This window comes from Martes martes (genome assembly GCF_963455335.1).
Source record: "Martes martes genome assembly, chromosome: 7".
In the NCBI taxonomy this organism is placed as follows: Eukaryota; Metazoa; Chordata; class Mammalia; order Carnivora; family Mustelidae; genus Martes; species Martes martes.
The window spans coordinates 28751155-28767011 of record NC_137894.1 but is presented as its reverse complement, the minus strand read 5'-3'; the positions used below and the strand labels follow the sequence as shown (position 1 = coordinate 28767011).

The following is a 15857-nucleotide window of genomic DNA, read 5'->3' as shown; positions in this document are numbered from 1 at the left end:
CTCATTTGTGCATTTCGTCTGTGTTTCCAAAACCTGGTCAACCACTGATCAATGTTTTTTTTCCTTTCATTAATTAAACTGATGTTTTTTTCAGTCATTTTAATTGAATTCCTCAATAGCAAAAATATGATCATTGGGTCAATCATATTTTTCCCCATACAAACAAAAACAAAATTATTTTAAATGGAATCACAGTAATGAAAGTATATAATTTTATGGCAGAAAACATAAAACTTTGAATTATAGAACTCATGAATCACAACCAGATTTCTACAAAGCACCAATTTCCTTACAGTTGCCAACAGAAAATTTGGCAGTTTTCTTTAGTGACTTAGAGACAGTAAATGTTCTTGTGATAGTTAAAAAATTCTTAATGATTTCTAAAGTATTTATTATTCAATATAGAAAATTTTCAATGCACAAAGAAGTCAGCTCCCTATAGTACCCACTGTTGACATTTTATTGTATTTTCTTCTTACTTTTTATTGTACATTTCTCACATAATTTTATCTGGATGATTTTATCATAAATTTTTTCTCATGTCTTTAAAAATTCCTTGTAGCCAAATGAACATATCACAATTTATGCAATTTATATCACTTAGTTGGTTTCTAATTTTTCCATGTGGTGTAATGGCCATCTTTGTTTATTACCTGCAATTTTTTTTGTTTTTTGTTTTCTGGGTTTAAATTTATAGTATTTGAGATACACAAAAGAATGTAGTGATAAAAATAACCTAAATATAATGAACAGCTGTGAATTCACCACCCAACTTAAAAACTAGACTGTTCCCAGTACACCTGTGGTTCCTAGTGTGATTCTTCCACCCCATTCCCATCGCTGCTCCCTTTGAAAGAAATACTATACAGTATTATAGGGGTATCTTTTCTTTGTTTTTTAATAGCCTTTTTCTTTATCACATTTATAAATGTATTAAGTAATATATTATTTCATTTTGTTTATATTTGACCTTTATAAAATATCGTACTGGAGACTTCTATGATTTTTCAATCAAAATTATGATTCTAAGTTTTATTTAGCCTTATAAATGTAGCTGTTTTTCATTTATTTTCTCTATTGTGAGTGAGTACTTCATTGTGTTAATAATACAGTTTTTAAATCCATTTTCCTGACATGGACATTGTTTTCCAGGATTGAATTCAGTCAGAGTTGAATGTGTATTGGTTTGTGTGTGTGAGAGAGAAAAGAAACTGAGCAGTTAGAGACAGTGCTGCTCCAGCATTCTTGTATCAGAGCAAATGAACAAATTTCTCAAAAGTGGGGAGTCTCAGACTTTAGTCTACATCAGAATCATTAGGACTTGATAAAACATAGCCCACCTTGGGTTTCTGATTCTTTAGTTCTGCAGTGGGTCCTAGGAATTTGTAATTCACAGGTGACACTGATGCTGCTGATCCAAGCATCATATTTTGAGAATTATTGCTTTTGTCTAGGGCATACACCTCAGGGGTGGAATTACTGGATTCTCAGGCATATTCACAAGATGGTGTTCAGCTGCGTTTTGGCATCGGACTGTACAGTCCTCTGTAGGAACTGAGAGCAGCATATTCACTGAGGCATTGTGGCAGAGCCACAAAGAGTCAGTTCTGTGGAACACATCCCTTTCAGAGTGTCAGAGTTCGGAAACTGGTAATTGTCAGGCATGTGCTAGATGGGAGTGTTTGGAGATTTGATATACCTTGGAAAAAATTTCTGTTTTAAAAATTAGCACCGATTATTTTTATAAAGGGTACTTATACTTTGAACTAAAAGGGATTACTTGAAGATATCACTATGTGCACGTTATTTCATGAATATTGTTTTAGATTGAAATAATCAGAGAATTTTTGAGGAAAAAGTAAAATGATCTGTATAAGAAGCGTATTCAGTATGAAAATCTAAGTAAAGTTATTTCATTCACAAAGGGGCAATTTACTGGAATACCACTGATTCCTTATAATTTTGGGGAGAAAAATGTAGTCTGGCTCCTGGTCTAAATGGTCTGTGTCAGAAGCCTTGCTGTAAAGCTGTCCTCAGAGTATACACTGCAGGACCACCTGAGAGTCTAAACTTACCTACAGTAAGATCCTTTTGCTATTTTTATAACTAAAATCCCTTTTACCTAGCCAAGACAGACTCACTTTATGTGGAATTCTGTTCATAGAGTTATACTGACATTTCAGTGTAATTCAGCTGATATTTATGATTTCAGTTTAGGAATTGTAAATGACCATTCGTTTTTGTTTGGAAAACTGCCTGGAGTAAGAAAATCATTAGAGCCAAAGCCAAGTACCCAGTGAAGGAGTTGAAGACAGCCTAGAAGTGACAAGGGTGGGCCTGGTAGAACTTGGGCAAGCACTCCCTGAGGAATGGTGTGAGATGAATCTTGAGGTCTTTACCTTCTTAATTGAGATCTCAACACACTGATGCTTTTTGTTAATGCTTTGATACAGTTTTCCCTAGATACTTCTTCTGGAATTCTGAGAACTACTTTAGAGATAGCAGGTTAAACTTTGTGATGCACAAAAACACTCTTGTAATGAAAGATCAGGGAACTGAGGAAAATTGCCTATTAGTACTTACCATTTGTGTCAGGTCCCTTCTTACTTTTCAGGTTCTCTGATTCTGTTTAGAATTTAAAAAGCCTGTAAGCTGTGTTGCATATGTTACAGTTTTTAACACACTCCATCCAATTCTGCAAGAAATATGATGGTCTAGGGTACTTGCACCCATTCTACCAACAAAAACATCTAAAAATACTGGTTTTTCTGTCCCATTTTTATGCCTCTTTATTTGTTTCTCTTGACTAACTGCAATGGCCAACACCTCCATTACAGTGTTGGGTAGAAGTGGTAAGAACACACATCATTGTGTTAATCTGGTCTTAGGGAGATAGTGTTGAGTATTTCAAATTTAGGCATCTTATCAGCTATAGGTCTTCCTTAGATGCTGTTTATCACATTGACAAATTGGCTTGAGTTTGTATTTGTATCATGAATGGTTGGCAAATTGTGTTAAATACTTGTTTAACATTATAACCTATTAAATGATTAAAAAATACTGGGAAAAATTTAAAGTAACTTTCTTAAAAACATCAAATTGCTAAGAAAAAATTGAAGAATTACCGGCCCCCCCCCAAAAAAAAAGAATTTAGGAAGTTGTATTCAGTTATAACTGAATCCGCCAAGAGTTATGATTTGCAAGCCTCATGGGATAGGGAAGAAAAGTAAAAGCTTAAGGGCTGCCTAAGGTATGACATCTAATAGGTTTTCTGTTTCCAGAGATAAGACCACCATAACCTATTCTGTGATATAATCATGAACCCACTTACCTCATTTTTAGATACTGCAAAGAAAGTGCTATGGCATAGTGCAGAAGTTATAACTATAATCCAGCCCTGGAGTAGACTTTCAGCCCAAACTCACATCACCGATATCATTTCAAATGGTGAATTGAATTTAAAGTAGTCCCAGATTGATTAGTGGTATCCCTAGATACTTGGCAGAAGGTAATGCAAGTCCTCACTTAAAGAAGACACCTTTAATCCTGGGCCTTAGATCATTTCTGTCAAATAATTTTACAAGAACAGATAGCCACAGCCCAAAAAAAGGGTGTGCAAAAGTAAATAAATCATTATGAGTTTTAACAAGCAGAAACTAGAATTGCAAGTCTTTGTAAATACCAGTTACAGATTATAAAACTATGATTTTTATCTTCTAAGGAAATAAAAGGATTGAACATATCTACACATATGGACATAATATGTAAATCAGAAATAGTTCTACTAATGCCAATTAATAAAGCTAGACAAAATATAAACTGGAACTGAATTGCTAACAAAGTAGTAAAGAATTACTGGGCTGAGATCTGGAAACAAGGCATTTTGGGGCTGGGTACAATTGGTGATCCAAAAGAAGTGGATAAGAAGCCGAGTAATATTTTTTACATTATTGCAAAATTGGTGGATTAGAAGTGTTGTAGTCTAGGACTGTCAAGGGTAGATTGGAAGTATGCCAGTCATTGCACAGACCACAGCTTAACTTCAGATCATCTGGGTGGCTGGAAAAAAAAGAAAAGAAAGAAAGAAAGAAAAACAGTTGTTGGGGAAAAAAAAAAGTGAACTTGGATTGCTAATACCTCCAGGTGCCTAACAGAAGCAAATGGGAAATCTACTGTGAAGAAAGATAATATCAACCTAAGTCTCAATTATTTCGACAAAATAAGTTTCAAATACCGTGTCTGACAGAGAAAGGTAGTTAACCATATAAAGGGGCAAGATAACATGGGTAAAAATCAGTGGAAACAGACCAATGGGGGCTATGCTTGCTATGTTCAAGGATGTAAGTATTAACCATTTTTTAAAAGGTATAGCACATTTGAAAGAAAATAGAAATTCAAGAACTGAACGTTTTGGTAATCAAAATTAAGAAAACTATACATCATGTAACAGCAAAATAAACCCACGGAAGAGAAAATAAGTATATTCTAAGTCCTAAGACTAAAACATGGAGAGAATATATGAAAAATACAGAAAAGAATAGAAGAAACATATCAAATATAGTGAGGTTTTTAATTTATGTATAATTATTCAGGAAGAGAGGAGAGAAAAGGGCAGAAACAGTACCTGAAGTGATTCTCATTTAGAACTTTCTAAAACTTTACAAATCAACCCAGAGATTCAAGAAACCCAGTGAAGCCCAAATAGTGAAAATAAAAAAGAAATCTACACCTATGTTTATAGCAACATTGGCCACGGTCGCCAAACTGTGGAAAGAACCAAGATGTCCTTCAACGGACAAATGGATAAGGAAGATGTGGTCCATATACACTATGGAGTATTATGCCTCCATCAGAAAGGAGGAATACCCAACTTTTGTAGCAACATGGACGGGACTGGAAGAGATTATGCTGAGTGAAATAGGTCAAGCAGAGAGAGTCAATTATCATATGGTTTCACTTATTTGTGGAGCATAACAAATAACATGGAGGACATAGGGAGATGGAAAGGAGAAGGGAGTTGAGGGAAATTGGAAGGGGAGGTGAACCATGAGAGACTATGGACTCTGAAAAACAACCTGAGGGTTTTGAAGGGGCGGGGGGTGGGAGGTTGGGGGAGCTAGGTGGTGGGTATTAAGGAGGGCACGTATTGCATGGAGCACTGGGTGTGGTGCAAAAACAATGAATTCTGTTACACTGAAAAGAAAAAAAAAAAAAAAGAAATCTACACCTAAACACATCATTATGAAACTGGAGGAAATCAAATTATAAGCTAATCTCATTCATGAACTTAAATTCAAAATTCCTTAACAAATTTTTGGCAAACAAAATCTTGCAGTGTATACAAAGAATAGTATATCACAACAAAATTGGAATTTTTCAAGGTATTCAAGTTGATTTAACACTGGAAAGTCAGAGTTTATCATATTAATAGACAAAAAGAGAAAAAGATGTGAGCATCTCAAAAGACCCAGCAGAAGCATTTGATAAGTTCAGCATCAAATCAATTCATCATTGTAAACAAGGAATAGAAAACAATTTCCCTAACTCACAGATTGTATCTAAAATAAAAATGTAGCTGATTTCATAAACTAGTAAGTTTAAAAAGTCTACTAGGATACATCAGTATATAAAAATCAATCTTGCAAAAAAAAATCAATCTCATTTATATCATCAACAAAATATTAAGTATCTAGGAGTAAATAAATCATGTTCATGGATTGGAACCCTCACTATAGTAATATACCTTTTCACCACAAATTGATTTGTAGATTTAGTGCATTCGGAATGAAAATTCTTTATATTGTGCAATTGAAACTTTATTTTCTGGAAATTGAAATGCAGATTCTAAAATTAAAATACATAATTTCAAAGAACTAATAATGGCCAAGACACTGTTGGAAAATAATAATATGGGAGGATTTGTTCTACCAGGTATCAAAACTTACTATAAAGTTGCAGTAGTTAAAATAATGTGTTGTTGGAGCAAAGATGGCAGAAAAGAAGAATGGAACATATTTAATTAAATTCATATATAGTATGCTTAATGAACAATGTGAGGCAGTTTTTTATGTATATATAGAAAAAGGAAACATGGTAAAACATTAGGGGAAAATATGGTCCCTTTTGTAAATGTTGCTATAATGATTGAATATCCTTACTCTTTTAAAAATAAAACTTGACCCCACCTTACATCATAATCAAAAAATTAAGTTCAGATGGACCTAAATGTGAAAAGTGAAAACAACCTTTTAGGCGATAACAAAGAATATTTTAACTTTAGGGTTTTGCTAGAACAAAAAAAGGATACGAGAAATTAGCTATATACGGAAGTGAAATTTTAGTTAAAAATCTGGTATCAAAAGATACCAGAAAAACAGTTAAAAGACAATATGATGGAAGAAAATCTTTATAACTCATGAAGAAGTGGAATCCAGAGTATATAAGGAATTCTTTTTTTTTTTTTAAGATTTTATTTATTTATTTGTCAGAGAGCATGCACAAGCAGGCGGAGTGGCAGGCAGAGGCAGAGAGAGAAGCAGGCTCCCTGCTGAGCAAGGAGCCTGATGCAGGACTCAATCCTAGGACCCTGGGATCATGACCTGAGCCAAAGGCAGTGGCTTAACCAACTGAGCCACCCAGGTGTCCTATATAAGGAATTCTTAAAGTTAAAAAGGAAAAGAAATAAACAGCCAGTAGGAAAATGGTAATAGGCATTCCAAAAGACATCTAAGTAGCCAGTAAGTAAATGCAAAGATAGTCAATCTCTTTGGTAATCAGAAAATTCCAAATGAAAAATGTAGTGTGATGCTATGTGATGCTAAGTGATGCTATTCACTTGTCAGAATGGCAAAAATTAAAGACTGAAAATACCAACTATTGCCAAAGATCTAGAGTAATGGAATTCTCATACACTGTGATTATATAAGTTGGTACTACCACTTTAGAAAGCGGTTTGTTATTATTGACTAAAGCTCAGGCATATGCATCATATTTTCCTTCTAGGTCTATACCCTAAGACAGCAATGCATATATGTACCAGGAGACACATATACAAATGTTCAGTGGCATTTTTATAATTACCAAATATGGAAAAAAGCCCAAGTATCCATTAACAGTTAAATATATAAATTATGGTACATTTGTGTAATAGAATATTATTCAACAATAAAAATGAATACAGCTATTGGTAACAACATGGATGTATCTCAGAATGTTTCGTGGGCAAAACAAGTCACCAAAAAAAATATATGTATGAATATATGTACATGTGTATATATATACACATGTATGAACATACATACATACACTGTTACATTTCCAGTTATGTAAAGTCTAAGAATAGCCAAAAGTACCTATATTGCTTTGCAATATACACATAGAAGAGAAAACTATAAGGAAGACACAGGAAATATTTCTCATAAAAATCAGGATAATGATTATTCAGAGAGTTGGGAGGGAGATGTGATCAGGAAGATTCATGTAGGTGGCTTCTTGAGTGTGTCTAGTCTTCTTTTTCTTGACCAGATGGCAATGATATACAATGTTCAAATTACAGTTATTCTTCAAATTGTACTTATATGTTTTCTCGTTTTTCTCACTTTTCTGTATGTCTGTTATGTTTCACAATGAAATTCCATTTAAAATTCAAATTAAAATAAATGCTCCAAGAACCCTTTTGTTGCAGAAATATTTAATTATTTCAAATAAGAGTTTCTAAAACTTTCTTATAAATGCAGAGGAATTTTCCTTGTTTGTGCCATTTTATGAAATTTGGTCCAAGTGAGCATTATTTGTATTTTCATTGACTTTTCTCATTACTCTGTGATGATGAACATTGCATTTGAATTTGGATAGTAACAGCATCCCAGAAGCTTTCTGTGGTTTATCAGTAACATGAGACATTTGTATGCTGTTACTGTAAGTAAACAGTTTAAGCAGATGGATTGGATATGGAGTTTTTCCAATTCCCTTTCCTGACTTTTTTTTTAATCCTGCCAAATTTAAATAGAGATTCAGCTGCGATTCTCTTGAAGCTGAATAAGCAAACCACATAGCTGACAGCAATCATAATTTGAACTGAATTGAGAGATAGATGTCAAATAACTTTTTGATACCTTTAGTAAACCCTGCCATGTTTCAGTGTTTTTGAAATTTGTCTTGCAAAATTTCACCAACAAGTAACTGTGGAAGTTAGAAACATACAAGCTTTTCCTGACCCTGCCCTTTTTTTTCCTGCTTTTTTGCCAACTGAGGTTTGTGGCTGTTTTACACACGCCTAGACTCAGAGGAGATAAACCAGTCATCCCTGAGAGCTTTTTCAGTCTAGTTGTATTCAGAAAATTGTGTTCAGGTCTAACTAGACACTGCCTGTCTTCCAAATTTCATGGTTTCATTTGGTTTTGCTTCTCTTATTTTCAGCTGGAATTCTGAGTTGAAAAATTCTGTCATAGAAACCTCTGATTTCAATCCTCTCACATTATTATGTTCTTAAGTTATGTATTTCTTTCTTCATGGCAGCTGATAAATAAATGTATATAGCTTTTAGGACACCCATATTTTAGCATAAGGTGACAAATATAACCTGTAGTCCTAAGTAAAATGAAAATGTTTCTTATACTTTCTTCAGCTAGTATGTATTAGAAGATGAGTATAAGGAAAATGGAATTGTTACTTTAAGACTCTGGCAAAGGTTTAATCTATACATCGTATGTATTTTAAACAAGGAAACAAGGAACATGAAGGAAGGGGTGTTCATGTATTTTGTTATAGATGGTGGTTACATAGATGTATGCAGTTGCCAAAATTCATCAAACTGGACGCCTAAATATGTGCATTTTATTATATGTTAACTATATCTCAGTAAAACAATTAGATAATGATTTCAAAATAGCTTGTATTAGTTTTCAGATGGTGAGGCTTGCCTTCATAAAAACATACTGTTTTAGTCATCTAATCTGAAATCACTAATTATGGCATCTTTGTGAAAAGGACCCTTATTTTTTTTTTTACTTTATTTGTTAAAGATTTATTTATTTATTTGAGAGAGAGAGTGAGCAGGAAGAGATGCAGAAGGAGAGGGAGAAAAAATCCCAAGCAGGCTCCCTGCTGAGCATGGAACCCGACATGGGGCTTGATCCCAGGACCCTGAGATCATGACCTGAGCCAAAACCAAGAGGCAGATACTCAACCAACTGAGCCACCCAGGCGCCCCTGAAAAGGACTCTCATAAAAGGAAATAAATTTGTTATAAAAATTTGATGAATATTGACAGTGCTAGTTTATAGGAACATTTTCTACACTATTTGTGATATTTTCTATTATGATTATACAAATTAACACTTGTACAGAATAATGAATAATTATAACAGCAAAAATCGCAGTGATTAGTTGAGAATTAGAGCAGTGCTAGCATCCCAGAACCCTCTAGCCACCCATATTTATTTTGCCATTCATACCTTTTGCTTAATATTTGGATAAACTATTACTTCGACTTTCTTTTATGTTTCTTTATAGTTTTATCCCCTGTGAGTATGTCCATTAATAATATGTTAGTTTAAATATGTCTGATTTTGAACTTTATGGAATGGAATGCTACTCTCTGTAGTTTGATGTCTTGCCTCTATCAAGATTATGTATTTAAGAATTTATGTTGTAGATGTTTTTTTCATTGCTCTATAGTGTGTTGTTTTACCACTTACTACAATGATAACTTCTCCATTCTGCCATTGATGGGCACTTGGGGCTGTTTATGTGAAAAAGTGTGCTTCTAACCATGTATCCTGATACTCATGTGCAAGAATTTCTCTAGGGAGTGGAATTCCTTGGGTCATGAGGTGTATATGTCTTTAAATTTTCTTGATAATCCTAACTCATTTTCCAGTTCACATTACCAAGAGAGTATCAAAGTCCTGTTGCTCCTTGCTTTTCTAACACATGGCATTACCAGACTTTTTTAATGTTTGCTAATGTGGGTAATTAAGTGGTATAGGTTGTTTTTTTTTTTTAAGATTTTATTTATTTATTTGACAGACATCACAAGTAGGCAGAGAGGAAGGCAGAGAGAGAGAGGAGGAAGCAGGCTCCCTGCCAAGCAGAGAGCCCGATGCGGGGCTCGATCCCAGGACCCTGGGATCATGACCTGAGCCGAAGGCAGAGGCTTTAACCCACTGAGCCACCCAGGCGCCCCAAGTGGTATAGTTTTAATGTGAATCTCTGTTTTCAGATAGATTTAGGCACCTGTTCATATTTATTGGCCATTTGAATTTCTTCTCTTATGACTTACATGGTTAAATCTTTTGCCAAGTTTTCTACCAATTTTCTACACCAGGTCTAGTTTGTTCAAGTGTATTAAAGGTATCTACTCCTGTTATTCAGCTCTTTTTACTCTCTTTTGGCTCCTTTGATGAACAGAAGTTCTTAATTTTCATATGGACAAGTTTATCAGTATTTTATGATCAATGTTTTTGCTCTTCTTCATAAACTATTTTCCTACTCCAGAGTCAGGATCTTTTCCTACATATTCATCTTTAAGTTTTATAGATTTTTCCTTAATTTTAGTTTATCTCCACGTAACTAATTTTTCTGTTTATTGTGAGGCACAGGTTTAATTTCATTTCTTTTTCCCAGCTGGATGCTTAATTTCTTAATTTATTGAAAAGACCAGTTTTCCCTACTATTCTTTGGTGGCTCCTCCATCATAAGTCACTTTATAAATACAGTTGTTTTTCCTAGTTTCTCTGTTCTTGTACTTTATTCTCTCTCCAGTTGTCTCCAATAAACTCTTAAAATTGTCCATTAATTTATTTCCTTCTTTTATTAAGATATAATATATTAATTGTTTCAGGGGGTACAGGTCTGTGAATCATCAGTCTTACACAATTCACAGCACTCACCATAGCACATCTCCTCCCCAGTGTCCATCACTCAGCCACCCTGTCGCTCCCCACAGCCCTGCCCCAACAACCCTCAGTTTGTTTTCTGAGATTAAGAGTCTCTTATGGTTTATCTCCTCCTGGGTCCCATCTTGTTTCACTTTTCCCTTCCTTCCCCCCACAACTCCCTGCCCTGCCTCTCAAATTCATCATATCAGAGAGATCCTATAAAAATTGTCTTTCTCTGACTGACTTATTTTTCTTAGCGTAATACCCTTTGCTTCCATCCACGTCATTGCAAGTGGCAGGATTTTGGGGGGTTTTGACGGCTGCATGGTATTCCATTATATATACCACATCTTCTTTATCCATTCATCTGTTGATAGACATCTAGGTTCTTTCCACAGTTTGGCTACTGTGGACATTGCTGCTATAAACATTTAGGTACATGTGCCCCTTCGGATCACTACATTTGTATCCTTAGGGTAACTACCCAGTAATGTGATTGCTGGGTCGTAGGGTAGCTCTGTTTTCAGCTATTTGAGGAGCCTCCATGTTGTTTTCCAGAGTGGCTGCACCAGCTTGCATGCCCACCAAGAGTGTAGGAGGGTTCCCCTTTCTCTGCATCCTCGACAACACCTTTTATTTCCTGACTAGTTAATTTTAGTCATTCTAAATGGTGTGAGGTGGTATCTCACTGTGGTTTTGATTTGTATTCCTTGAGGCCGAGTGATACTGAGCACTTTTTCATGTGTCTGTTGGCCACCTGGATGTCTTCTTTGCAGAAATGTCTGTTCATGTCTTCTTCCCATTTCTTGATTGGATTATTTGTTCTCTGGGTGTTGAGTTTGATAAGCTCTTTATAGATTTTGGATACTAGCCCTTTATCTGATATGTCATTTGCAAATATCTTCTCCCATTCTGTCAGTTGTCTTTTGGTCTTGTTGACTATTTCCTTTACTGTACAAAAGCTTTTTATCTTGATGAAATCCCTATAGTTCATTTTTGCACTTGCTTCCCTTGCCTTTGGTGATGTTTCTAGGAAGAAGTTGCTACAGCACAGGTCAAAGAGGTTGCTGCCTGTGTTCTTCTCAAGGATTTTGATGGATTCCTGTCTCATATTGAGGTTGTCCATCCATTTTCAGTCTATTTTTGTGTATGGTTTTGGTCCAGTTTCATTTTTCTTCATGCGGCTGTCCAATTTTCCCAACACCATTTGTTGAAGAGACTTTTTCCATTGGACATTCTTTCCTGCTTTGTCAAGGATTAGTTGACCATAGAGCTGAGGGTCCATTTTTGGGCTGTTATGTTCCATTGATCCCTGTGTCTGTTTATATGCCGGTACCATACTGTCTTGATGACTACAGCTTTGTACTAGAGCTTGAAGTCTGAAATTGTGATGCTGCCAAATTTAGCTTTGTTTTTCAACATTCCTCTGGCTATTCAGGGTCTTTTCTGGTTCCATATAAATTTTAAGATTATTTGTTCTGCTTCTTTGAAAAAAGTGGATGGTATTTTGATAGGGATTGCATTAAACATGTAGTTTCCACTAGGTGGCATAGACATTTTCATATTTGTTCTTGCTTTCTGTGAGCATGGGACGTCTTTCCATTTCTTTGTGTCTTCCTCAATTTCTTTCATGAGTACTTTATAGTTTCCTGAATACAGATTCTTTGCCTCTTTGGTTAGATTTATTTCTAGGTATCTTATGGTTTTGGGTTCAATTGTAAATGGGATTGACTCCTTAATTTCTCTTTCTTCTGTCTTGCTGTTGGTGGAAAGAAATGCAACTGATTTCTGTGCATTGTTTTTATATCCTGACACTTTACTGAATTCCTGTATGAGTTAGCAGTTTTGGAGTGGAGTCTTTTGGGTTTTCCACATAAAGTAGCATATTATCTGCAAAGAGTGATAATTTGACTTCTTCTTCGCCGATTTGGTTGCCTTTAATTTCTTTTTGTTGTCTGATTGCTGAGGCGAGGTGGTGATAGTGGACATCCCTGCTGTGTTCCTGACCTCAGGGGAAAAGCTCTCAGTCTTTCTTCATTGAGAATGATATTCACTGTGGGTTTTTGATAGATGGCTTTTATGATATTGGGGTATGTACCCTCTATCCCTACACTGTTTAGAGTTTTGATCAAGAAAGAATGCTATACTTTGTCAAATGCTTTTTCAGCATCTATTAAGAGTATCATATGGTTCTTGTTCTTTCTTTTATTAATGTATTGTATCAAATTGATTGATTTGTGGATGTTGAACCAACCTTGCTGCCCTGGAAAAATCCCACTTGGTCGTGGTGAATAATCCTTTTAATGTCCTTTTGGATCCTATTGGCTAGTATTTTGGTGAGGTTTTTGCATCTGTGTTGATCAGGGATATTGGTCTGTAATTCTTTTTGAAGGGGACATTGGTTTTGGGATTGAGGTAATACTGGCCTCATAAAGTGAGTTTGGAGGTTTTCCTTCCATTTCTATTTTTTGGAATAGTTTCAGGAGAGTAGGTTTTAATTCTCCTTTAAATGTTTGGTGGAATTACTCTGGGAAGCCATCTGGCCCTGGGCTCTTGTTTGTTGGGAGATTTTGATTACTGCTTCAGTCTCCTTACTGGTTATGGGTCTGTTCAGGTTTTCTATTTCTTCCTGGTTCAGTTTTTGTAGTTGTATGTCTCTAGGAATACACCCATTTCTTCCAGATTGTCAAATTTCTCATGTATAGTTGCTCATAATATGTTTTTATAATTGCTTGTATTTCTTTGGTGTTGGTTGTGATCTCTCCTCTTTCATTCATGATTTTATTGATTTGGGTCCTTTCTCTTTTCTTTTTGAAAGTCTGGCCAGGGATTTATCAATCTTATTACTTCTTTCTTTTTTATTTTCCCAACATAGTATTGGAATATATATTATATGTTTTATTTTTTAATTTTATTTTTTCAGTGTTCCAAGATTCGTTGTTTATGTACCATACCCAGTGCTCCAAGCAATAGGTGCTCTCCTTAATAACCACCACTAGGCTCACCCATCCCCCCATCCCCCTCCTATCTGAAACCCTGTTTGTTTCTCCGAGTCCACATTCTCTCATGGTTCGTCTCCATTGATTTCCCCCAACTCACTTTTCCTTTTCTTCTCCTAATGTCCTCCATATTATTCCTTATGTTCCACAAGTAAGTGAAACTATATGATAATTGACTCTCTCTGCTTGACTTATTTCACTCAGCATAATCTCCTCCCGTCCTGTCCATGTTGATACAAAAGTTGGGTAGTCATCCTTTCTGATGGCTGAGAAGTATTCCATTGTATATATGGACAGCATCTTCTTTAACCATTCGTCTGTTGAAGGGCATGTTGGCTCTTTCCACAGTTTGGCAATTGTGGACATTGCTGCTATGAACGTTGGGATTCATATGGCCCTTCTTTTCACTACATCTCTATCTCGGGGGTAAATACCCAGTGGTTCAATTGCAGGGTCAAAGGGAACTCTATTTTAAATTTTTTGAGAAATCTCCACACTGTTGTCAGAAGTGTTTACACCAACTTGCATTCCCACCAACACTGTAAGAGGCTTCCCCTTTCTCCACGCCCTCTCCAACATCTGTTGTTTTCTGTCTTATTAATTTTTCCCATTCTAACTGTTGTAAGTTGGTATCTCAGTGTGGTTTTGATTTGAATTTCCCTGATGGCTAATCATGATGAACATTTTTTCATGTGTCTGCTAGCCATTTTGTGTATCTTCTTTGGAGAAGTGTCTGTTCATGTCTTCTGACAATTTTTTGACATAATTATCTGTCTTTTGGGTTTTGAGTTTGAGAGGTCTTTATATATCTTGGATATCAGCCATCTGTCTGTAGTGTCATTTGTGGAGATCTTCTTCCATTCTCCGGTTTCCACTTTGTTTTGTTGACTGTTTTCTTTGCTGTGTGGAAGCTTTTTATCTTGATGATGTCCCAAAAGTACATTTTCAGTTTTGTTTCCCTTACCTTTGGAGGTATGTCTTGAAAGAAGTTGCTGTGGCCAAGTTGTAGAGGTTTTTGCCTATGTTCTCCTCTAGGATTTTGATGGATTCCTGTCTCACATCGAGGCCTTTCATCCATTTTGTGTTTATCTTTGTGTATGGTGTAAGAGAATGGTCGAGTTTCATTCTTCTATACATAGCTGTCCAATTTTCCCACCACCATTTATTGAAGAGACTGTCTTTTTTCCACTGGATATTTTTTCCTGCTTTCTCAAAGATTATTTGACCATAGAGTTGAAGGTCCATATCTGCGCTCTCTACTCTGTGCCATTGGTCTCTGTGTCTGTTTTTGTGCCAGTACAATGCTGTCTTGGTGATCACAGCTTTGTTAAAAAGCTTGAAATCGGGCAGCGTTATGCCCCAGCTTTGTTTTTCTTTTTCAACATTTCCTTAGCAAATCTGGGTCTTTTATGATTCCATACAAATTTTAGGATTGTTTGTTCCAGTTCTTTGAAAAATGCCAGTGTTAATTGATCAGGATGGCACTGAAAGTATAGATTGCTCTGGGAAATTATAGACATTTTAACAACGTTTATTCTTCCGATCTGTAAGCAGGAAATGTTTTTCCATCTTTTTATCTCTTCTTTGATTTCTTTCATGAGTGTTCTGTAGTTCCTCGAGTACAGATCCTTTACCTCTTTTGTTAGGTTTTTTCCAAGGTTTCTTATGATTCTTGGTAATATAGTAAATGGAATTGATTATTTAATTCCCTTTCTGTAGTTTCATTGTTAGTGTTTAAGAAAGCAACTGATTTCTGTGGATTGATTTTGTATCCTGCCACATGACTGAATTGCTGTATGAGTTCTAGTAATTTGGTGGTGGAGTCTTGGAAGCTAAAGTCCATCCTGTTCAAGAATGTTTGGGTCAACCAGGAAATCAAAGAAGAACTTAATTCGTGGAAGCCAATGAGAATGAAGACACATTGGTCCAAAACCTATGGGATACAGTAAAGGCAGTCCCAAGGGGAAAATATATAACC

The 15857-nt window shown here is 35.5% G+C and overlaps 1 protein-coding gene across 1 annotated transcript in view; it reads left to right on the top strand.

Moving 5' to 3' along the window:
• Positions 1–15857, top strand: part of SCAPER (S-phase cyclin A associated protein in the ER) — a 473451-nt gene that overhangs the window by 240539 nt on the left and 217055 nt on the right. The window lies entirely within an intron of this gene.